The sequence below is a fragment of the Rosa chinensis genome, chromosome 6, assembly GCF_002994745.2.
Source record: "Rosa chinensis cultivar Old Blush chromosome 6, RchiOBHm-V2, whole genome shotgun sequence".
Taxonomy (NCBI): domain Eukaryota; kingdom Viridiplantae; phylum Streptophyta; class Magnoliopsida; order Rosales; family Rosaceae; genus Rosa; species Rosa chinensis.
In genome coordinates, this window is record NC_037093.1 from 29,829,004 (window position 1) to 29,853,590 (window position 24,587).

A 24,587-nucleotide genomic window follows, 5' to 3' on the forward strand; every position below is an offset into this window, starting at 1 on the left:
CATTGGTTGGCTTTCCCAACTGAAACGTCTTCTTTATGGCCTTAACTCCTCTCATAATGGGGCAATTCCTTTAATTTCCAAGCTGAAACATCTTTCTCTTATTTATTTTTCCAGCTGAAACGTCTTTTCTCCTTTATTCCCCAACTGAAAACGTCTTTTCTCCTTTATTCCCCAACTGAAAACGTCTTTCTCTTATTTATTTTCCAGCTGAAACATCTTTTTTTTTATTCCACAACTGAAAACATCTTTTCTCCTTTATTTCCCTTCTTCATTGCTTGGTCAAATATCTTAATGCTTTATTTTATGACTCCATCATTGCTGTTTCCAAGAGTTCAACCAGGCAACGTTTCCTACAACAAGCAGGAGAATATCAGAATTTTCTAGAGAAAATAAAGGGAAATTAAAATGTAAAGACCGCAAAAATAGTTGACAGTTAGGAATCCTGATCCAGCTAGGATTTTTCATGAATTTTACTTTTTCCGCCTATTTCACTCCAAACACTCAACAAGACTTTCAAAATGACTTAATGACTCAAAACACTAAACTAAGGGAGAAATAAGGCTAAAATGAGGCACATAATTAATAATATCGTCACACTTTTTTGCTCCTATCAGAAACACTTAGGGTTTTGATATGAATGGTGCTAGATTTAAGAACATGAAATCAACTTTTTGTTTTGTGTAACTTGAATCGAAGTAGTAAAGGTTTTGGACAAAAACCGAATTTAATTAAAGAGGATTGCAATTAGGTGGACTTTTTCATACTAAGTTGCACACTTGAGTTGATAGCCTTTCTTTGTTCTTAATGCGTTAAACATGTCATGATTGACTAGCTTTCTAGGGCTTGATTACATGTTTGATAGGATTAATCTTTGTGCTTTCACTTAGGTTAATTAGCATTGAAAAGTAAAAAATGGGAAATTATTTGCTTTCGAATATTTCACATGATCAACTCCTTTCTCATGACTTAGATGAACAATATTAGGATTTAATCGAATTTGATCGTAGTTTCGGTTTTGATCTTTGTTCTCTCATTCCACCCGTGTATATATGTTTTTTTTACATTTTCTTTATTTTATTTATTTTAGTTTTTAATTTAATAATCCTAAAACCCCCTTTTGTGTTCGTTTGTATATATTTTTATTCTTTGTTTTATTTTTGTAAATAATACTTTTTACTTTTATTAATTTTTTTTTGCAATTACAGGTGTACCCTCAATCCCCGGAATAGAACGATCCCTATTTACTATATACTAACGATGGCATTTCAGGGTTAAATTATGCGCTTGCTTTCGGGCGCATCAATTTTTGGCGCCGTTGCCGGGGATTGAAAAATCACTTGTTTTTGTTTATAATTATTGTATATAAATTGTTGAAACTTAGTTTAAATTAACAAGGTTGTTTTTTATATTGTTGAATGTGAGTTTTGATTGTAAGTTGTAAATTGAATGGAATAGGTGAAGTCTCTTTTGTTAATATTGGCCTAAACCCCTTATTGGTGCCTAGTTCAGGTCCCTTAAGGTTGAGGGCGGCCTTTATTAACACTTGTTGAACAGTCTTCACACTTACGAACTTTTTCATCTCAGTAAGTATAGCCTATGTGGAATGGTGTCTAGGAAGGGGACAACATTCATGACGGGTTTTTGAATCCAGAAGTGTTTACAAATGGGCCTAAACCACAATGTGGGAGTAGCTCATGCCAAAATGGATTTTTCCTCTCGTGATAGTCCTCCCCCACCTGGCCATTTCAGTAAGGTTGCCCAAAGGATGTAAGAGGGACTTTGTGTCTAGACGACTATACTTGGGCCGCATGTCCAACTTGATTTACCGCTTGGAATTAGATTTGATATCAATAATATTTATGACAAAAGAAAATGTAACAAAATGTTGTGATACACTAAGGTAAAAAAAAACATTTGTGTAAATATTTTTCTTGTTTTTTTTTACTCACTTGTGTACCTAACTTGTGTCTTGTGTACAATGTACTTGTTAATTATATTTGTAGTTTGTAATTCTTTGTTACTTGTTTATATTTTTTGTATTTCTTTGTTAATATAGTTACTAACTTTTTAATATCTATTCCGTCTGGCTGAAAGACGTTAAACTCAAGCGCTGCTTGGGAGGCAACCCAATTCAGAAGTAGCTGTGCTGGAGACTACAAACACAGATTTGCTTTCTCCTTCCCTATTTCTTTTATTTTTCAAATTTTCTCTTTTGTTTTTGTTTTCGTAAATTCCATCGCTATATGCTTAATTGTTTCATTGCATGCTTATAATTGATTACATTGAGGACAATGCAATATTTAAGTGTGGGGGAAGGGAAGGGATTTATACTTTTGTTTTTTATTTTGAGTCATATATATTGGAAAATACAAAAAAATAAAAAAATGTCCAAAAATAAAAAATAAAAATTTCGTTCTTTTTATTTATTGAGTCTTAGTCTTTTGTTTTTATTTTTGAGTCTTAGGATGCCCTTTCAACTGTCTAGGACGAGCTTATATCTCTGAAATTATAGCTAAGAGAGGATCACAATATTGAGATGATTTTAAATGGTATTCTTTGGTTAATTGAGCTATATGAAAAGCATATGCATGTGTAGTGGATATGGATTTCGTGACCTTGGTACAGAATATGAGCATGTTAAGATGAGTTTTGATTCATAAAAACCCATGTGAGATATTTGAGCCATGTCCCTTTTTCTTGGAGTGATAATTAAAAAGAATATATTCTTAATTTCTTGGCGATGTTTTGATGATCTCATTATTCTTTCATTTGATTGACTGCTTGCCATAGATTACGTTTGATGGACTAGAGAATGCTAGAATTCGCTCTTGTGCTTGTTGAGACATTTTATCAATACATGTCCCTGATTCTGGAAAGGATAGAGGTACCCTAGGAATTACCACCATTGCCAAATAAACTTGTGTCCCTATTTGTGCCCGTCGTGGGACTCCCCTAGATAAACCCCTTTGAGCCTACATTAAGCCTTTTCTTTCATTACCCTTATGATGCACCCGAAAGCAAGCGCATAATTTAACCCTGAAATGTCATTAGTAGTACGTAATAAATAGGGATCGTTCTATTCCGGGGATTGAGGGTACACCTGTCATTGTCAAACAATTAAACAATTAAAATTAAAACAAAGTATAATATTCACAAAGATATTCACAACTATAAACATTGTACACGAAAAGGGGGGATTTTTTTTTTGGTTTTTCGAAAATAAAACTAAGTTAACAAAACAATTAAAATGCAAAAACATAAAAATACGAATGGAATGAGAGAACAAAGATCAAAATCGAAACATATGATTAAAATTGACTCAAACCCTAATATTGTTCATCTAAGTCATGAGAAAGGAGTTGATCATGTGAAACATTCGAAAGCAAATGAATTCCAATTTTTTTACTTTTCAATGCTAATTAACCTAAGCGAAAGCACCTAGATCAATCCTATCAAACATGCAATCAAACCCTAGAAAGCTAGTCAATCATGTCATGTTTAACGCATTACACATAGAGAAAGGCTATCAACTCAAGTGTACAACTTAGTATGGAAAAGTCCACCTAATTGCAATCCTCGTTAATTAAATTCGATCTTTGTACAAAACCTTTACTACTTTGATTCAAGTTTACACAAAACGAAAAGTCGATTTCATGTTCTTAAACCTAGCACCAATTATATCGAAACCCTAAGTGTTTGCAACCACATAAGATTAAAATACAAAAGTTATCTATAACGCAAATTTAATTAAACAAACCCACATAAGCAACTCTCGAATCACAATAATATGAATCTGAAAATTCTCAATTAATCATAAAAATTCCAGAAATTAATATTTGTTCAAACACATATGTCAACTAGTTCATAACCAACGAAATTCAAAGCAAAGGTTACAAAGGAGAATCGGATTACACCGTGAGATGAGGATGGTGATGAACGATTGATGTGGTGGTCTCTTGAATCTCGAAAGCAAGCTTCAAGGTTGGAGATGGATGATGGATGCTCACGGTTGTGCTTCTTCTCCCTTGGCCTTGCTTGAACTCGTGGAAATGACTAGAGGATGGAGAAACTCACGGCTATGCTAAGAAGATTTTCTGATTTTTTTTCTAAAGTGTAAATTGTATGGGGAGAGAGAGGAACCCCTGACGTTGAGAAAGGGGAAGTTTTATATAGGAGCATGGCTAGGGTTCACAAAGCAATCAGAATTTTCCACATAGCTTCAACCAATGATAATTCGCCAAGTAAGCTTGTGATGTGGTCCTACCAATCATAGAATGCCAAGTAAGCCTTGTGATGTGTTCCAACCAATCATAATTCTCTAAAATACCTCCCTAATATTTAATTGCTGAATTTCCTTGAAATTATTCTGATTTTCTTCATGAATTTCTGCCAACATTCCTTTAGGGAATTTAGGGATGAATCTAGACGCCTTTTTAGCTTTTCCTTGGTGCACACATATTTTCCTTCCATAAATATCTCCCTTGAATCTCTTTTGGCGTCATCTCCTTGATTATTTCTGATTTTCACGTTGGCAATCACACCAAATTATTCCTCCAACAATATTTCTTTCCATAAAAGTCTCCCAAGAAAATCTCTCCTTGAAATCCTCAATCAATCATCTTCAATTCCCACGTTGTCACCTTGTTTTTCCTTAAGTATTACACGGCAAATTCAATCCCCAAGGAAAATATATTTTCCTTTTTTTAAAAAAACTCTTCCTTGATTCTCTCCTTGCCATGTCATCTTCATGAAACTTCTCGTTCCATTTATGAACTCAATTCTGCTTATCTATTCCAAAAACCTGAAAATAGAAGCTTTCTAAAATAAGAAATGGAAACTTTCTTAAACTAAAATGGAAACTTTCTAAAAATGGAAAATAGAAACTACAAAACGGAAACTTTCTACAATTAGGAACTTTCTCATTCGAAGAATGGAAACTTTCCTAAACAGAGTTTTATTAAGGAAATAACGCAGAAAATATAGGGAAATAACAGTTATAATGTCGCATTAAAATGCTCCTATCACCTTAAAATCCTTAACCCTGAACCTTAGTATAGCTACACTCCTACCCTTTGTTCTAGAAACTTAGTGGAGCTATCTTTTGAGACTTTACTTGAGGATTTAGCGCAAGGATGAGGATTGAGAAGAGGTGAAAGTTCAAGTGTGGGGGTAGACTTGTCCATGAAAAGAAAAAAATATATGTGAAAGCCGTGAAAAATGAAAAAGAAAAGAAAAAAAATTGTGTACGGCTAAAAAGAGAAAGACAGAAAGAAAAATGCTTATGGATTTTAGTCCCCTATACTTGGTGAGTTTGGAAATTGTTTTGAATTGAAGCCCACTAATGAAAAATTTGGCCTTTGTCCAATTCACAAGAGTTCAAGGGAAGTTTAGAATGAAGGTTGAGCCCAACATGAAGACATTAGGCCCTTTTATTTTTCCCTTAGGAAGGACATGACGTTTTGCTATGCCTTGGTGGATTTCTAGAAGTCTCTACATCTAAATGAGCTCTGCTAGGTTTTTAGGACACTTTGTTAAATCCTTACCTTTCATTTCTTAAAACCTTGAGCCTTAGCCCCATTACAACCTTTGAGAGGACCTTCTTGATCCTTAAGATGGGACAGCCTTTGATCTGTGGAGATGAGTTACAAGAGTTGAACCTATGGCTTGGGTCCATCCGTGCAAGTAGTTGGTATCTTTCATGAGATCTTTTGAAAAAAAAATTATATTCACAAAGTACTTTTCGTTTCTTATATATGTGAGCTATTTGATTGCCTCAAAATATTTTCTTTCACATATAATTGAGTGATTATAAGCTTTTAAGCATTGCCTTGAATTCTGAGAGAAGAAAGAGTGATATACCTTGTGAGGATTTGTATCATACTTGTTTGAAACATGCTTTACAGAACCCATCACCATTGTTACAACCAAGTCCTACTTGTGTATGTGTAAATTATGTGTTTCAATTAACTCTCGAATGCTTAAACATTGATTCTTGGTGGAGTGCTAATCTTGGTGTTGTGAAAGTAAGAGATTGTTGAGACAAAAAGTTGAAGGGCAATAGAGTCATTGTTTGTGTAGAGTCTTTAAATTTTCGTTGAGTCTTAGTTGAGTCTTTGTGTGATTTTGCTAAGGGACTAGCAAAAGTTAAGTGTGGGGGAATTTGATAGGAGCATTTTAATGCGACGTTTTAACTGTTATTTCCCTACATTTCTTGCGTTATTTCCTTATTAAAACTCTGTTTAGGGAAGTTTCCATTCTTTGATTGGGAAAGTTCCTAATTGTAGAAAGTTTCCGTTTTATAGTTTCTATTTTCCATTTTTAGAAAGTTTCCATTTTAGTTTAGGAAAGTTTCCATTTCTTATTTTAGAAAGCTTCTATTTTCAGGTCTTTGGAATAAATAAGCTGAATTGAGTTCATAAATGGAAAGAGAAGCTTCATGAAGATGACATGGCAAGGAGAGATTCAAGGAAGAGTTTTTAAAAAAGGAAAATACATTTTCCTTGGGAATTAAATTTGCCGTGAAATACCTAGAGGAAAACAAGGTGACAACGTGGGAATTAAGGTGATTGATTGAGAATTTCACGTGGAATATATCAAAGGAGATTTTCTTGGGAGATTTTTATGGAAAGAAATATTGTTGGTGGAGTAAATTGGTGTGATTGCCAACGTGAAAATCAGAAATAATCAAGGAGATGACGCAAAGAGAGATTCAAGGGAGATATTTATGGAAGGAAAAAATCTGTGCACCAAGGAAAAGCTCAAAAGGCGTCCAGATTCATCCCTAAATTCCCCAAAGGAATGTTGGCCGAAATTCATGAAGAAAATCATAATAATTTCAAGGAAATTCGGCAATTAAATATTAGGGAGGTATTTTAGAGAATTATGATTGGTTGGAACATATCACAAAGCTTACTTGGCATTCTATGATTGGTTGGACCACATCACAAGCTTACTTGGCGAATTATCATTGGTTGAATGATGCGCTTTAAACAAGCGCATAATTTAACGCTGAAATGTCATTAGTAGTACGTAATAAATAGGGATCGTTCTATTTCGGGGATTGAGGGTACACCTGTCATTGTCAAACAATTAAACAATTAAAATTAAAACAAAGTATAATATTCACAAAGATATTCACAACTATAAACATTGTACACGAAAAGGGGGGATTTTGTTTTTGGTTTTTCGAAAATAAAACTAAGTTAACAAAACAATTAAAATGCAAAAACATAAAAATACGAATGGAATGAGAGAACAAAGATCAAAATCGAAACATATGATTAAAATTGACTCAAACCCTAATATTGTTCATCTAAGTCATGAGAAAGGAGTTGATCATGTGAAACATTCGAAAGCAAATGAATTCCTATTTTTTACTTTTCAATGCTAATTAACCTAAGCAAAAGCACCTAGATTAATCCTATCAAACATGTAATCAAACCCTAGAAAGCTAGTCAATCATGTCATGTTTAACGCATTACACATAGAGAAAGGCTATCAACTCAAGTGTACAACTTAGTATGGAAAAGTCCACCTAATTGCAATCCTCGTTAATTAAATTCGATCTTTGTACAAAACCTTTACTACTTTGATTCAAGTTTACACAAAACGAAAAGTCGATTTCATGTTCTTAAACCTAGCACCAATTATATTGAAACCCTAAGTGTTTGCAACCACATAAGATTAAAATACAAAAGTTATCTATAACGCAAATTTAATTAAACAAACCCACATAAGCAACTCTCGAATCACAATAATATGAATCTGAAAATTCTCAATTAATCATAAAAATTCCAGAAATTAATATTTGTTCAAACACATATGTCAACTAGTTCATACCCAACGAAATTCAAAGCAAAGGTTACAAAGGAGAATCAGATTACACCGTGAGATGGGGATGGTGATGAACGATTGATGTGGTGGTCTCTTGAATCTCGAAAGCAAGCTTCAAGGTTGGAGATGGATGATGGATGCTCACGGCTATGCTTCTTCTCCCTTGGCCTTGCTTGAACTCGTGGAGATGACTAGAGGATGGAGAAACTCACGGCTATGCTAAGAAGATTTTCTGATTTTTTTCTAAAGTGTAAATTGTATGGGGGAGAGGACTCTTGACGTTGAGAAAGGGGGAGTTTTATATAGGAGCATGGCTAGGGTTCACAAAGCAATCAGAATTTTCCACATAGCTTCAACCAATGATAATTCGCCAAGTAAGCTTGTGATGTGGTCCAACCAATCATAGAATGCCAAGTAAGCCTTGTGATGTGTTCTAACCAATCATAATTCTCTAAAATACCTCCCTAATATTTAATTGCCGAATTTCCTTGAAATTATTCTGATTTTCTTCATGAATTTCAGCCAACATTCCTTTAGGGAATTTAGGGATGAATCTAGACGCCTTTTTAGCTTTTCCTTGGTGCACACATATTTTCGTTCCATAAATATCTCCCTTGAATCTCTCTTGGCGTCATCTCCTTGATTATTTCTGATTTTCACGTTGGCAATCACACCAAATTATTCCTCCAACAATATTTCTTTCCATAAAAGTCTCCCAAGAAAATCTCTCCTTGAAATCCTCAATCAATCATCTTCAATTCCCACGTTGTCACCTTGTTTTTCCTTAAGTATTACACGGCAAATTTAATCCCCAAGGAAAATATATTTTCCTTTTTTAAAAAAAAACTCTTCCTTGATTCTCTCCTTGCCATGTCATCTTCATGAAACTTCTCGTTCCATTTATGAACTCAATTCAGCTTATTTATTCCAAAAACATGAAAATAGAAGCTTTCTAAAATAAGAAATGGAAACTTTCTTAAACTAAAATGGAAACTTTCTAAAAATGGAAAATAGAAACTACAAAACGGAAACTTTCTACAATTAGGAACTTTCCCATTCGAAGAATGGAAACTTTCCTAAACAGAGTTTTATTAAGGAAATAACGCAGAAAATATAGGGAAATAACAGTTAAAACGTCGCATTAAAATGCTCCTATCAAATTCCCCCACACTTAGCTTTTGCTAGTCCCTTAGCAAAATCACACAAAGACTCAACTAAGACTCAACGAAAATTTAAAGACTCTACACAAACAATGACTCTATTGCCCTTCAACTTTTTGTCTCAGAAATCTCTTACTTTCACAACATCATGATTAGTACTCCACCAAGAATCAATGTTTAGGCATTCGAGAGTTAATTAAAACACATAATTTACATATACACAAGTAGGACTTGGTTGGAACAATGGTGATGGTTTATGTTAAGCATGCTTCAAACAAGTATGATTCAAATCCTCACAAGGTGTATCCACTCTTTCTTCTCTCAGAATTCAAGGCAATGCTTAAAAGCTTATAATCACTCAATTATATGTGAGAGAAAATATTTTAAGGCAATCAAATAGCTCACATATATAAGAAACGAAAAGCACTTTGTGAATATAATTTTTTTTTTTTCAAAAGATCTCATGAAAGATACCAACTACTTGCACGGATGGACCCAAGCCATAGGTTCAACTCTTGTAACTCATCTCCACATCAAAGGCTGTCCCATCTTAAGGATCAAGAAGGTCTTCTCAAAGGTTGTAATGGGGCTAAGGCTCAAGGTTTTAAGAAATGAAAGATAAGGATTTTAACAAAGTGTCCTAAAAACCTAGCAGAGTTCATGTAGATGTAGAGACTTCTAGAAATCCACCAAGGCATAGCAAAACGTCATGTCCTTCCTAGGGGTAAAATAAAAGGGCCTAATGTCTTCATGTTGGGCTCAACCTTCATTCTAAACTTCCCTTGAACTCTTGTGAATTGGACAAAGGCCAAATTTTTCACTAGTGGGCCTTCAATTCAAAACAATCTCCAAACTCACCAAGTATGGGGGACTAAAATCCATATATATATTTTTCTTTTTCTTTTCTAGCCGTACACATTTTTTTTTCCTTTTTTTTCATTTCTTTTTTCACGGCTTTCACATATATTTTTCTTTTCATGGACAAGTCTACCCCCACACTTGAACTTTCACCTCTTCTCAATCTTCATTCTCAATGCCAAATCCTTAAGTAATGTCCCAAAAGATAGCTCCACTAAGTTTTTAGAACAAAGGGTAGGAGTGTAGCTATACTAAGGTTCATGGTTAAGGATTTTAAGGGTGATGAACGAAAAGGCTTAATGTAGGCTCAAAGGGGTTTATCTAGGGGGGTCCCACGACGGGCACAAATGGGGACACAGTCTTATTTGGCAATGGTGATAGTTCCTAGGGTGCCTCTATCCTTTCCAGAATCAGGGCCATGTATTGATAAAATGTCTCAACAAGCACAAGAGCGAATTCTAGCATTCTGTAGTCCATCAAACTTAATCTATGGCAAGCAATCAATCAAATGAAAGAATAATGAGATCATCAAAATATCGCCAAGAAAATAAGAATATATTTTTTTTTTCACTCCAAGAAAAAGGGACATGGGCTCAATTATCTCACATGGGCTTTTATGAATCAAAACTTATCCTAACATGCTCATATTCTGTACCAAGGTCACGAAATCCATATCCACTACACATGCATACATTTTTCATATATCTCAATTAACCAAAGAATACCATTTTAAAATCATCTCAATCTTGTGATCCTCTCTTAGCCATAATTTCGGAGATATAAGCTCATCCTAGATAGTTGAAAGGGCATCCTATGACTCAAAAATAAAAACAAAAGACTAAGACTCAATAAATAAAAGAAACAATTTTTTTTTTTTTGAAATTTTTTGATTTTTTTGTATTTTCCAATATATATGACTCAAAATAAAAAAACAAAAGTATAAATCCCTTCCCCCACACTTCAATATTGCATTGTCCTCAATGTAATCAATCATAAGCATGCAATGAAACAATTAAGCATATAGGAAAGAAATTTACGAAAACAAAAACAAAAGAGAAAAATTGAAAAATAAAAGAAATAGGGAAGGAGAAAGCAAATCTGCATTTGAAGACTCCTTCACAGCTGCTTCTGAATTGGGTTGCCTCCCAAGCAGCGCTTGAGTTTAACGTCTTTCAGCCAGACGGAATAGAAATTAAAAAGTTAGTAACTATAATTAACAAAGATTTAGAAAATATATAAACAAGTAACTATGAATTACAAAATACAAGTATAATTAACAAGTACATTGTACATACGACACAAGTTAGGTACACAAGTGAGTAAAAAAAAAAAAAAAAAAAAAAAAAAAAAAAGCACGAAAAATATTTACACAAAGTGTTTTTTTTTTTGTACGTTAGTGTATCACAACATTTTATTTTGTTATAAATATTATTGATATCGAATCTAATTCCAAGCGGTAAATCAAGTGGACATGCGGCCCAAGTATAGTCGCCTAGACACAAACTCCCTTTCCCATCCTTTGGGCAACCTTACTGAAATGGCCAGGTGGGGAGGACGATCACGAGAGGAAAAATCCATTTTGGCATGAGCTACTCCCACATAGTGGTTTAGGCCCATTTGTAAGCACTTCTGGATTCAAAAACCCGTCATGAACGTTGTCCCCTTCCTAGACACCATCTCACATAGGCTATACTTACTAAGATGAAAAAGTTCATAAGTGTGAAGACAGTTCAACAAGTGTTAACAAAGGCCGCCCTCAACCTTAAGGGACCTGAACTAGGTACCAATAAGGGGTTTAGGCCAATATTAACAAAAGAGACTTCACCTATTCCATTCAATTTACAACTTACAATTAAAACTCACATTCAACAATATAAAAAACAACCTTGTTAATTTAAACTAAGTTTCAAAGAGTTTATACACAACAATTATAAACAAAAACAAGTGATTTTTTGATGCAGTAGGGATCGTTCTATTCCGGGGATTGAGGGTACACCTGTCAATGTAGGACAAACAAACAATTAAAATTAAAACAAAGTATAATATTCACAAAGATATTCACAACTATAAACATTGTACACGAAAAGGAGGGATTTTGTTTTTGGTTTTTCGAAAATAAAACTAAGTTAACAAAACAATTAAAATGCAAAAACATAAAAATACGAATGGAATGAGAGAACAAAGATCAAAATCGAAACATATGATTAAAATTGACTCAAACCCTAATATTGTTCATCTAAGTCATGAGAAAGGAGTTGATCATGTGAAACATTCGAAAGCAAATGAATTCCCATTTTTTACTTTTCAATGCTAATTAACCTAAGCGAAAGCACCTAGATTAATCCTATCAAACATGCAATCAAACCCTAGAAAGCTAGTCAATCATGTCATGTTTAACGCATTACACATAGAGAAAGGCTATCAACTCAAGTGTACAACTTAGTATGGAAAAGTCCACCTAATTGCAATCCTCGTTAATTAAATTCGATCTTTGTACAAAACCTTTACTACTTTGATTCAAGTTTACACAAAACGAAAAGTCGATTTCATGTTCTTAAACCTAGCACCAGTTATATTGAAACCCTAAGTGTTTGCAACCACATAAGATTAAAATACAAAAGTTATCTATAACGCAAATTTAATTAAACAAACCCACATAAGCAACTCTCGAATCACAATAATATGAATCTGAAAATTCTCAATTAATCATAAAAATTTCAGAAATTAATATTTGTTCAAACACATATGTCAACTAGTTCATAACCAACGAAATTCAAAGCAAAGGTTACAAAGGAGAATCAGATTATACCGTGAGATGGGGATGGTGATGAATGATTGATGTGGTGGTCTCTTGAATCTCGAAAGCAAGCTTCAAGGTTGGAGATGGATGATGGATGCTCACGGCTATGCTTCTTCTCTCTTGGCCTTGCTTGAACTCGTGGAGATGACTAGAGGATGGAGAAACTCACGACTATGCTAAGAAGATTTTCTGATTTTTTTCTAAAGTGTAAATTGTATGGGGGAGAGGACTCTTGACGCTGAGAAAGGGGGAGTTTTATATAGGAGCATGGCTAGGGTTCACAAAGCAATCAGAATTTTCCACATAGCTTCAACCAATGATAATTCGCCAAGTAAGCTTGTGATGTGGTCCAACCAATCATAGAATGCCAAGTAAGCCTTGTGATGTGTTCTAACCAATCATAATTCTCTAAAATACCTCCCTAATATTTAATTGCCGAATTTCCTTGAAATTATTCTGATTTTCTTCATGAATTTCAGCCAACATTCCTTTAGGGAATTTAGGGATGAATCTAGACGCCTTTTTAGCTTTTCCTTGGTGCACACATATTTTCCTTCCATAAATATCTCCCTTGAATCTCTCTTGGCGTCATCTCCTTGATTATTTCTGATTTTCACGTTGGCAATCACACCAAATTATTCCTCCAACAATATTTCTTTCCATAAAAGTCTCCAAAGAAAATCTCTCCTTGAAATCCTCAATCAATCATCTTCAATTCCCACGTTGTCACCTTGTTTTTCCTTAAGTATTACACGGCAAATTTAATCCCCAAGGAAAATATATTTTCCTTTTTTTAAAAAAACTCTTCCTTGATTCTCTCCTTGCCATGTCATCTTCATGAAACTTCTCGTTCCATTTATGAACTCAATTCAGCTTATTTAGTCCAAAAACATGAAAATAGAAGCTTTCTAAAATAAGAAATGGAAACTTTCTTAAACTAAAATGGAAACTTTCTAAAAATGGAAAATAGAAACTACAAAACGGAAACTTTCTACAATTAGGAACTTTCCCATTCGAAGAATGGAAACTTTCCTAAATAGAGTTTTATTAAGGAAATAACGCAGAAAATATAGGGAAATAACAGTTAAAACGTCGCATTAAAATGCCCCTATCATTGAAGCTATGTGGAAAATTCTGATTGCTTTGTGAACCCTAGCCATGCTCCTATATATACCCACCTCTTTGACGTTGAGAGGGGTTCCACACACCTTAGAAAAAATCAGAAAATACATATTGTTGCCGTGAGCCTCTATCATCTTCTCTCCATCCTCTAAAGCAAGCCACGGAGTTCAAGCAAGGCCGAAGGGAGAAGAAGGAGCCGTGACCTATTCCTCCACCATCCACCATTGAAGACTTGCTTTCAAGCTTCAAGGATTAGAACGAAAATCATCCATCCTCATCTTCCATCCACGGTGTAATTCGACCTCTACTTTGTAACCTTTGTTTGAATTTCGTTGGTTTTGTTTTAGTTGACATTCATGATTGAACAAAATTATTATTTCTGGAATTTTTATGATTAAATGAGAATTTCGATTCTATTATTGTAATTCGAGAGTTGCTTATGTGAGTTTGTTTAATTAAATTTGCTTTATAGATATCTTTTGTATTTTAATCTTAGGTGGTTCGAAACACTTAGGGTTTTGATATGAATGGTGCTAGATTTAAGAACATGAAATCAACTTTTTGTTTTGTGTAACTTGAATCGAAGTAGTAAAGGTTTTGGACAAAAACTAAATTTAATTAAAGAAGATTGCAATTAGGTGGACTTTTTCATACTAAGTTGCACACTTGAGTTGATAGCCTTTCTTTGTTCTTAATGCGTTAAACATGTCATGATTGACTAGCTTTCTAGGGCTTGATTACATGTTTGATAGGATTAATCTTTGTGCTTTCACTTAGGTTAATTAGCATTGAAAAGTAAAAAATGGGAAATTATTTGCTTTCGAATATTTCACATGATCAACTCCTTTCTCATGACTTAGATGAACAATATTAGGATTTAATCGAATTTGATCACAGTTTCGGTTTTGATCTTTGTTCTCTCATTCCACCCGTGTATATATGTTTTTTTTACATTTTCTTTATTTTAGTTTTTAATTTAATAATCCTAAAACCCCCTTTTGTGTTCGTTTGTATATATTTTTATTCTTTGTTTTATTTTTGTAAATAATACTTTTTACTTTTATTAATTTTGTTTTGCAATTACAGGTGTACCCTCAATCCCCGGAATAGAACGATCCCTATTTACTATATACTAACGATGACATTTCAGGGTTAAATTATGCGCTTGCTTTCGGGCGCATCATTTTAGCCGCATCATAAATCAAGTGGACGTGCGGCCCAAGTATAGTCGCCTAGACACAAAGTCCCTCCTACATCCGTTGGGCAACCTTACTGAAATGGCCAGGTAGGGGAGGGCGACCACAAGAGGTAGGATCCATTTTGGGATGAGCTACTCCCACATTGTGGTTTAGGCCCATTTGCACGCACTTTTGGATCTAGAACCCGTTATGAATGTTGTCCCATTCTTAGACACCATCCCACATAGGCTATACTTACTTGGATGAAAAAGGTCCTAAGTGTGAAGACAGTTCAATGAATGATGCGCTAAAAGCAAGCGCATAATTTAACCCTGAAATGTCATTAGTAGTACGTAATAAATAGGGATCGTTCTATTCCGGGGATTGAGGGTACACCTGTCATTGTCAAACAATTAAACAATTAAAATTAAAACAAAGTATAATATTCACAAAGATATTCACAAGTATAAACATTATTTACGAAAAAGGGGGGATTTTGTTTTTTGGTTTTTTCGAAAATAAAACTAAGTTAACAAAACAACTAAAATGCAAAAACATAAAAATACAAATGGAATGAGAGAACAAAGATCAAAACTGAAATATATGATTGAAATCGATTCAAGTTCTAACATTGTTCATCAAAGTCATGCAAGAGGAGTCGATCATGTGAAACGTTAAAAGCAAACAATTTCCCATATTTTACTTTTCAATGCTCATTAATCTAAGTGAAAGCACAAAGACTAATCCTATCAAACATGCATTCAAGCCCTAGAAAGCTAGTCAATCATAACATGTTCAACGCAATAAACACCTAGAAAGGCTATCAACTCAAGTGTGCAACTTAGTACGAAAAAGTCCACCTAATTGCAATTCTCTTTGATTAAATCCTATTTTTTGCACAAAACCTTTACTACTTGTCGATTTAAGAACACAAAACCAAAAAGCTGATTCATGTTCTTAATTTCGTAGCACCAATCATATAAAAACCCTAAAAGTTTCGAACCTTCTAAGATTAAAATATAAAAGAAATCTATCATGCAAATTTAATCAAACACTCACACAAAAGCAACCATAAATCGCAATATAAGAATCTGAAATTATCAATTAATCATAAAAATTCCAGAATTCAACAATTGTTCAAACATATATGTCAACTAAGGCAAAACCAACGAAATACAAAGCAAAGGTTACAAAGGAGAATCGGATTACACCGTGGATGAAGATGAGATGAACGAATTGGTGATGTGGTCTCTTGAATTTCGAAAGCAATCTTCAAGGTGGAGGATGGATGATGCTCACGGCTTCTCTTCTTCTTCCTTGGCCTTGCTTGAACTTCGTGGTTTGCCCTAGAGGATGGAAGAACTCACGGCTATTCTAGAGAGCTTTTCTGATTTTTTTCTAAAGTGTGAACGTCAAAACTTGGGAACCCTAGACGTTGAGAAAAGGGGAGAATATATAGGGGACGGCCTCCTTTGTTCTCCATGCCGTCCAAACCCTAAGAATTCTCACGGCAATTGCTTGGTAACTCCACATAATTTCCTCCAATGGTAGCATGCCACTTAAGCCCTATGAGGTGGTTCAACCAATCACAAAATTCCATTTAATTCCCTAATAATCTTGGCCGAAATTCGCTTGATAATATTCTGATTTTATACTTTAAATTCGGCCAAAACTCCTTTAGGGAATATAGGAATGTATCTAGACTTCTTTTGAGCTTTTCTTGGTCTCCACCTTTTTCTCTTTCCTTTTATTTCTCCCTTGAATATCTCTTTGCCGAATTCTCTAGGGCATTCGCCAATTTAAACCCTGAAAATGTCGAGCGTTAGTATAGAGTAAGCAGGGATCGTTCTAAACCGGGGATTGAGGGTGCTAACATGTGAAACAAAATTAAAGAGAAGAATATACAAGTTTACGAAATTAGAAGAACATTTACAATTTTCCACGAAAGTTAGAATTTACAAGTTACAAGCATGCATAAAATTAGAATCAAGAGTTAGAGAGCAAGCATACATACATGTATCACGAATTTAGAAGACAAAGAATGAGAGAAAAACAAAATATACAAGTATATATAAAGACATAGAATTCGAAAGAAACAAAGAAAACCAAGTTAGAATGGGTTTAGAAATCCTACTCCTACTTAAATACATTTTACAAATCCATATCACATTAGAAATCCATATACAACAAAGATTAAGATAACTTAATTATTAAGAAAACAAATTATTTACCAAGTCAAACACAAAATACTAAGTCAAAACTAACTCTAACAACTTTTCCTAAAAATTAGGAGCAAATCCCTAAAATTAAGGAAGACATCCCTAAAAACAAGGAGACCCTAACAAACTCATAACAAACTCCTAAAAAACACTAAAACTAAAAACAAACACATATTTACTATTCACGGAGACACTATTCACGAATTTAAAAACATTTTTTTTATATTATTTTTTTATTTTATTATTTTATTTAACTAGGTTAACATACTACCTAAAAATCTAAGTTAATTTTATTTATTTACACAAACAAGAAAACATAAAGATAGGGGGAGTTTTTGAAGATTGAAAACATAAATTTTCAGAAAACAATAAAGAACAAAAACGTTACTATACAAAGGTGGGAAAAGAAGAATTTTTGGAAAACAATTCATCAAGAACTAATCAAGATCAATATTTTCATGCATTCTTTAATCTTTATTAATTACCAAGAACACCATCAATCAAGACACAAAGATCAAAGCAACCAATGTCCCTTTTAACTTTCTTATGTTAATCGAAATAGCAAAGCATTAGACCAATTTATTTCGAAAAGTAGACATCACACATACGTTGAAAATCCGTTTTCAAATCATTAAGTTCAAGAAAGAATTGATGAACATGCAAATCCAAGCACTCAAAGCAAGTCAATTCATCACATGCATAATCTGATTTCGACTCAAAGCAAGCCTTTACTACTTATTTGAATTAAGGTTCACAAAGCATCAACCCTAATTACTAGCAAATTACATGCAAGTCATCCTAATTGTTTGTCAGACTTAGTAAATCATTAACATGTAATGAAGCATAAAACCAGATTATTATTCTATCAATTCGGCAATCAACAAAGATCAAGAACACATAAACACATCAAACATGAAAAGAACTATCTAAATTGCATCCAAAAATCAGTTTGTCACATCATAGTTTCGGTTTAAACAACAGAAATTCCAAAGCAGAAATTCTAACTACAAGAAAGCCAAAACCGTGAAAACTCATGAGAAGATGATGGTATGAACAACCCTTAGTCACGTCCCAAGGTCCAAAGCAGCTCCAAGGTGTCGCACAAGTGTTGATCACGGCTAGGAAGATGGATGGTCACGGCCTTGCTCCTTGAAGATTGCGAAAACCTGAAAACTAGAGAGAACAAGTGAGAATACGAAATTGTGGAGAAAATTCTGAACCTTGAAACGTCTAATACACAAGGTATATATAGGAGAACGTCTCAAGGCACTCCCAATTCGTTTCTACTTGGTTTCTCTTAGTTTATGTTGATTTAGGACTTCTTTCTCACGAAACAGATTTCCGGCAGGATTGACCTCAGTCCACTAAAACGGCCATAACTTCCTCTAGAAAATAGCTATTGATGAGCTGTAAAAAGCTCTGGAAACTAGACATCTGTAGCTTTCCAACCATATAAAGATCATAATTTTCTGAGCTCTGAGCGATTTTTGACACTCCGTTGAAGTTGACTGATCTGCACAGGCAGTAATCCGAATCTGTAATGGATTTGTCTTTTAAAGCACAACTTAAGTCCAATTCGGTTTTCCCTTGCATCACATGCCTCCCACATGTCTTCCACGCCTTGTTGAAGAATGAAACGTCAAGAACTCCCTAGAACCTTCAAAAATCTCACGGCAATTCCAATCCATACTCAACTAGAAATCCAAACTCCACATTGCTTTGAAATCCGAATTCCTTGTTGCTTTCTCTTCCATGTGCACGGCATATGATCTTCTTGAGACTTCTAGATACTTCATGAACGTTCCCAAGCTCTCCTAGTATGAGTAGAACTCCATATGCAAGGAGGTTTCCTAGTTGAATACTGCTTCCTTTTCTGAGATGCTTCCACACTCTTCCGGAACCTTCTTGAGTAATCCTTATCCAACAGGGACTCCTTATCACACTAGGATTCCTTATCTGAGTAGAATTGGGTTTCCCTGTTCAAGTAGAACTTCTAATTTCCGCGACTTAAGAGTTTGAATCCAAGTCAGCTTCTGATTCCTACTCCAACTAGGATTCCTTTTCCTAGTCAAACTGGGAGAACTTCCATTTCTTCATTTCTTTCCATTTATGCGCCACTTATGCTTCCTTAGCCATTTTCGGACCTTAAAACTCCATTTTCACCTGAAAAACACTAACTAAGTTAAATTGATCAAGATAAAGGAAATAACTTAGCAAAATATAGGGTTTAAACATTATAAACGTCGCATTTTATGCTCCTATCAAATTCCCCCACACTTAGCTTTTGCTAGTCCCTTAGCAAAATCAACATAACCAAAAAGACTACAAAACAAAAACAAAGAAACTACGAAAATACTAAGTATGGCAACCGAAAATCAAAGACTCAAGACAAGCAAAACGTTGACAAACACTTAGACAAAATTAAGACAAAAACGTCACAACAAAGACACAAACCATTGACACACAAATGACTTCTACGCCCTTTAACATATTGTCTCAGAAATCTCATACTTTCAAGTCACCAAGATTAGCATGTAACCAAGCATCACATCTTCAAGATATTCAAGAGTTAATTACAAAATATAATCCACATATAAGCATGTAAGACTTGGGGGTAAACAATGGTGATGGGTTCTTTAACATATTTCAAACAAGTCATGATTCAAACCTCACATGGATATATCACTCTTTCTTCTCTCAGATTCAAGGCTCATGCTTAAAAGCTTATCACTCAAGTATATGTGAAAGAATAACAAGTATATCACATATGTATAAGAAACGAAAGCACTTATTATTTTTTTTTTCAAAAGATCTCATGAAAGATATCAATTACTTGCACAGATGAACCCAAACCATAAGTTCAACAGTTATAACTCATCTCCACAGATCAAAGGCTGTCCCATCTTAAGGATCAAAGAGGTCTTACAATTCAAGGTTGTAATGGGGCCAAGGCTTAAGGTTAAAAGAAACGAAGGGATAAGGAAATCACAAAGTATCCTAAAAACCTAGTAGAGCACTTGTAGATGTAGAGAGACCATATTTCGAATCCACCAAGCATAGCAAACGTCATGTCCTCCAGAGCTTTATAAAAGGCCAAGTATCATCATGTTGGGCCCAAACTTCATTCTAACCTTCTCTTGAACAAGTGTGAATTGGACAAAGAAAAATTTTTTTTTTTCAACAATGGGCCTTCACTTCAAAGTAAACTCCAAATTCACCAAGTATAGGGGACTAAAATCCATAAACATAAACAATAACACACATATTTTTTTCTTTAATTGCCGAAATATTCTTTCTTTTTTTTTACGATTTCATTTTTTCTTCTTTCGGCAATTACATACAATATTTCTTTCTATGGACAAGTCTACCCCCACACTTGAACTTCTTCATGACTTCAAAAATCTTCCTTGACGCCAAAACTCCAAGTAAAGTCTAAAAAATATGCTCCACTAAGTCTTTAGAACAAAGGGTACGGATATAACTATACTAGGGTTAAGGGTTAAGGAATTTTGAGGGTGATGAAATAAAAGGCTCAATGTAGGCTCAAAATGGTTAAACTAGGGGAGTCCCACGACGGGCACAAATAGGGACACAGGCTTTATTTGGCAATGGTGGTAAATATCCTAAGTAAGTACCTTTATCCTTTCCAGAATCAGGGCCATATATTGATCATAAACGTCTCAACAAGCATAACAGTGAATTCTAGCATTCTCTAGTCCATCAAACTTAATCTATGGCAAGTAATCAATCAAGATGAAAGAATAATGAGATCAACAAAATCATCGCCAAGAAAATAAGAGTATAATCATTTTTCATTAATCACTCAAAAAAGAAAGGGCACATGGCTCAAATTCTCACAAGGGTTATTATGAATCACAAATTATCTTCCACATGTTCATATTCTGTACCAAAGTTACGCATGCACCATATCTACTACACATTCATATGCTTTTCATAAATCATAATTAACCAAAGAATATCATCAAACATTATCTCAATCTTGTGATCCTCTTTTAGCCTTAATTTCAGAGATATAAGCTCATCCTAGACAGTTAAAAGGGCATCCTAAGACTCGATCACAAAACAAAAACAAAAGAAATTTTTTTTTTTTTTTTGAATAGTGACGAAATTTTTTTTATTATTATTAATAAAGTGACGAAAATATTTTAATTTTTCTTTTTCTGATATTTTCCATTTTTTTTTTTTTTTTTTGTTTAGACCACAAAAACTAGCTATCTAAAAACAAAGTGAAACGTTAAACCCTTCCCCCACACTTAAATCATGCATTGTCCTCAATGTATAAACAAGTATAAAGCATGCAAAGCATAAATCAAGCATGGAATAAGAGATAACGCAACAAATCCTAAAACAAAGAAAAATTTACGAAAATAAAAGAGAAGGAAGAGTTCAAGAAAGCAAATCTGCGTTGATGGCTTCTCCACAGCTACGGTTGAAATGGGTTGCCTCCCATGCAGCGCTTAATGTTTAAAGTCTTTCAGCCTAGACTTGCACCTCCATTTATTCCAATACACACAACAAAATGTCACAAGTATGGATATATACAAGACTAACAAAATTTAATGTATATATTTACAAGTTTTACAAGTTTTACAATCTTTAAGTAGTTAACTCCAATAAGGAATCGTGAATCAAGATTTAGACACACGGCCCAAATATTCTAGTTTTAATACAAGTCTCCCTTCCCTTTATCTTTTGGTTACTCTTTTCACACAGAGCCAGGTAGTAGAGGAACGATTTTGGCGGAGCTCAGCTCACTTGATTAGCAGGGGATGAGACCCTTTGCTAGCACTTTTCGTATCCAATCAACCTAGACACCCTATGCTAACAAAGTTTGCCTACTTGATAAAGAAAACTTTGACAAGTATTAATAAGAGAATATTTCACCTAGTCCATTATGACGCACAACTTCTTACCAAACCCAACTATTCTCGAAAATTGTCTAAGTATATGACTTCAACAAGACATCATGAACCATTGTTTTGGACGTGCGGCCCAAGTCCTTGCCTCCACACATATTTCTTCTCAAATCCTTTGGGCAACCTTACTGAAATGGCCAGTTGGGGGAGGACGAACAAGAGAGGTAAAATCCATTTTGGCATGAGCTACTCCCACATAGTGGTTTAGGCTCATTTGAATGCACTTCTGGAAAAAAAAACCTGTCATGAACGTTGTCCCCTTCCTAGACACCATCCCACATAGGCTATACTTACTTAGATAAGAAAAGTCCTAAGTGCAAGACATTTTTCAAGTGTTAATAAAAGCCACCCTCAACCTTAAGAGACCTGAATCAGGTACTCATAAGGGGTTAAGGCTAATACTAACAAAAGAGACTTCACCTATTCCATCATAAGTCATAATCCCTTACCAAAATCATACCTTAGTGGCGTTTTCATCACATGAAGACTTTTCAATCCCCGGCAACGGCGCCAAAAATTGATGCGCTCGAAAGGAAGCGCATAATTTAAACCCTGAAAATGTCGAGCGTTAGTATAGAGTAAGCAGGGATCGTTCTAAACCGGGGATTGAGGGTGCTAACATGTGAAACAAAATTAAAGAGAAGAATATACAAGTTTACGAAATTAGAAGAACATTTACAATTTTCCACGAAAGTTAGAATTTACAAGTTACAAGCATGCATAAAATTAGAATCAAGAATTAGAGAGCAAGCATACATACATGTATCACGAATTTAGAAGACAAAGAATGAGAGAAAAACAAAATATACAAGTATATATAAAGACATAGAATTCGAAAGAAACAAAGAAAACCAAGTTAGAATGGGTTTAGAAATCCTACTCCTACTTAAATACATTTTACAAATCCATATCACATTAGAAATCCATATACAACAAAGATTAAGATAACTTAATTATTAAGAAAACAAATTATTTACCAAGTCAAACACAAAATACTAAGTCAAAACTAACTCTAACAACTTTTCCTAAAAATTAGGAGCAAATCCCTAAAATTAAGGAAGACATCCCTAAAAACAAGGAGACCCTAACAAACTCATAACAAACTCCTAAAAAACACTAAAACTAAAAACAAACACATATTTACTATTCACGGAGACACTATTCACGAATTTAAAAACATTTTTTTTATATTATTTTTTTTATTTTATTATTTTATTTAACTAGGTTAACATACTACCTAAAAATCTAAGTTAATTTTATTTATTTACACAAACAAGAAAACATAAAGATAGGGGGAGTTTTTGAAGATTGAAAACATAAATTTTCAGAAAACAATAAAGAACAAAAACGTTACTATACAAAGGTGGGAAAAGAAGAATTTTTGGAAAACAATTCATCAAGAACTAATCAAGATCAATATTTTCATGCATTCTTTAATCTTTATTAATTACCAAGAACACCATCAATCAAGACACAAAGATCAAAGCAACCAATGTCCCTTTTAACTTTCTTTCTTATGTTAATCGAAATAGCAAAGCATTAGACCAATTTATTTCGAAAAGTAGACATCACACATACGTTGAAAATCCGTTTTCAAATCATTAAGTTCAAGAAAGAATTGATGAACATGCAAATCCAAGCACTCAAAGCAAGTCAATTCATCACATGCATAATCTGATTTCGACTCAAAGCAAGCCTTTACTACTTATTTGAATTAAGGTTCACAAAGCATCAACCCTAATTACTAGCAAATTACATGCAAGTCATCCTAATTGTTTGTCAGACTTAGTAAATCATTAACATGTAATGAAGCATAAAACCAGATTATTATTCTATCAATTCGGCAATCAACAAAGATCAAGAACACATAAACACATCAAACATGAAAAGAACTATCTAAATTGCATCCAAAAATCAGTTTGTCACATCATAGTTTCGGTTTAAACAACAGAAATTCCAAAGCAGAAATTCTAACTACAAGAAAGCCAAAACCGTGAAAACTCATGAGAAGATGATGGTATGAACAACCCTTAGTCACGTCCCAAGGTCCAAAGCAGCTCCAAGGTGTCGCACAAGTGTTGATCACGGCTAGGAAGATGGATGGTCACGGCCTTGCTCCTTGAAGATTGCGAAAACCTGAAAACTAGAGAGAACAAGTGAGAATACGAAATTGTGGAGAAAATTCTGAACCTTGAAACGTCTAATACACAAGGTATATATAGGAGAACGTCTCAAGGCACTCCCAATTCGTTTCTACTTGGTTTCTCTTAGTTTATGTTGATTTAGGACTTCTTTCTCACGAAACAGATTTCCGGCAGGATTGACCTCAGTCCACTAAAACGGCCATAACTTCCTCTAGAAAATAGCTATTCATGAGCTGTAAAAATCTCTGGAAACTAGACATCTGTATCTTTCCAACCATATAAAGATCATAATTTTCTGAGCTCTGAACGATTTTTGACACTCCGTTGAAGTTGACT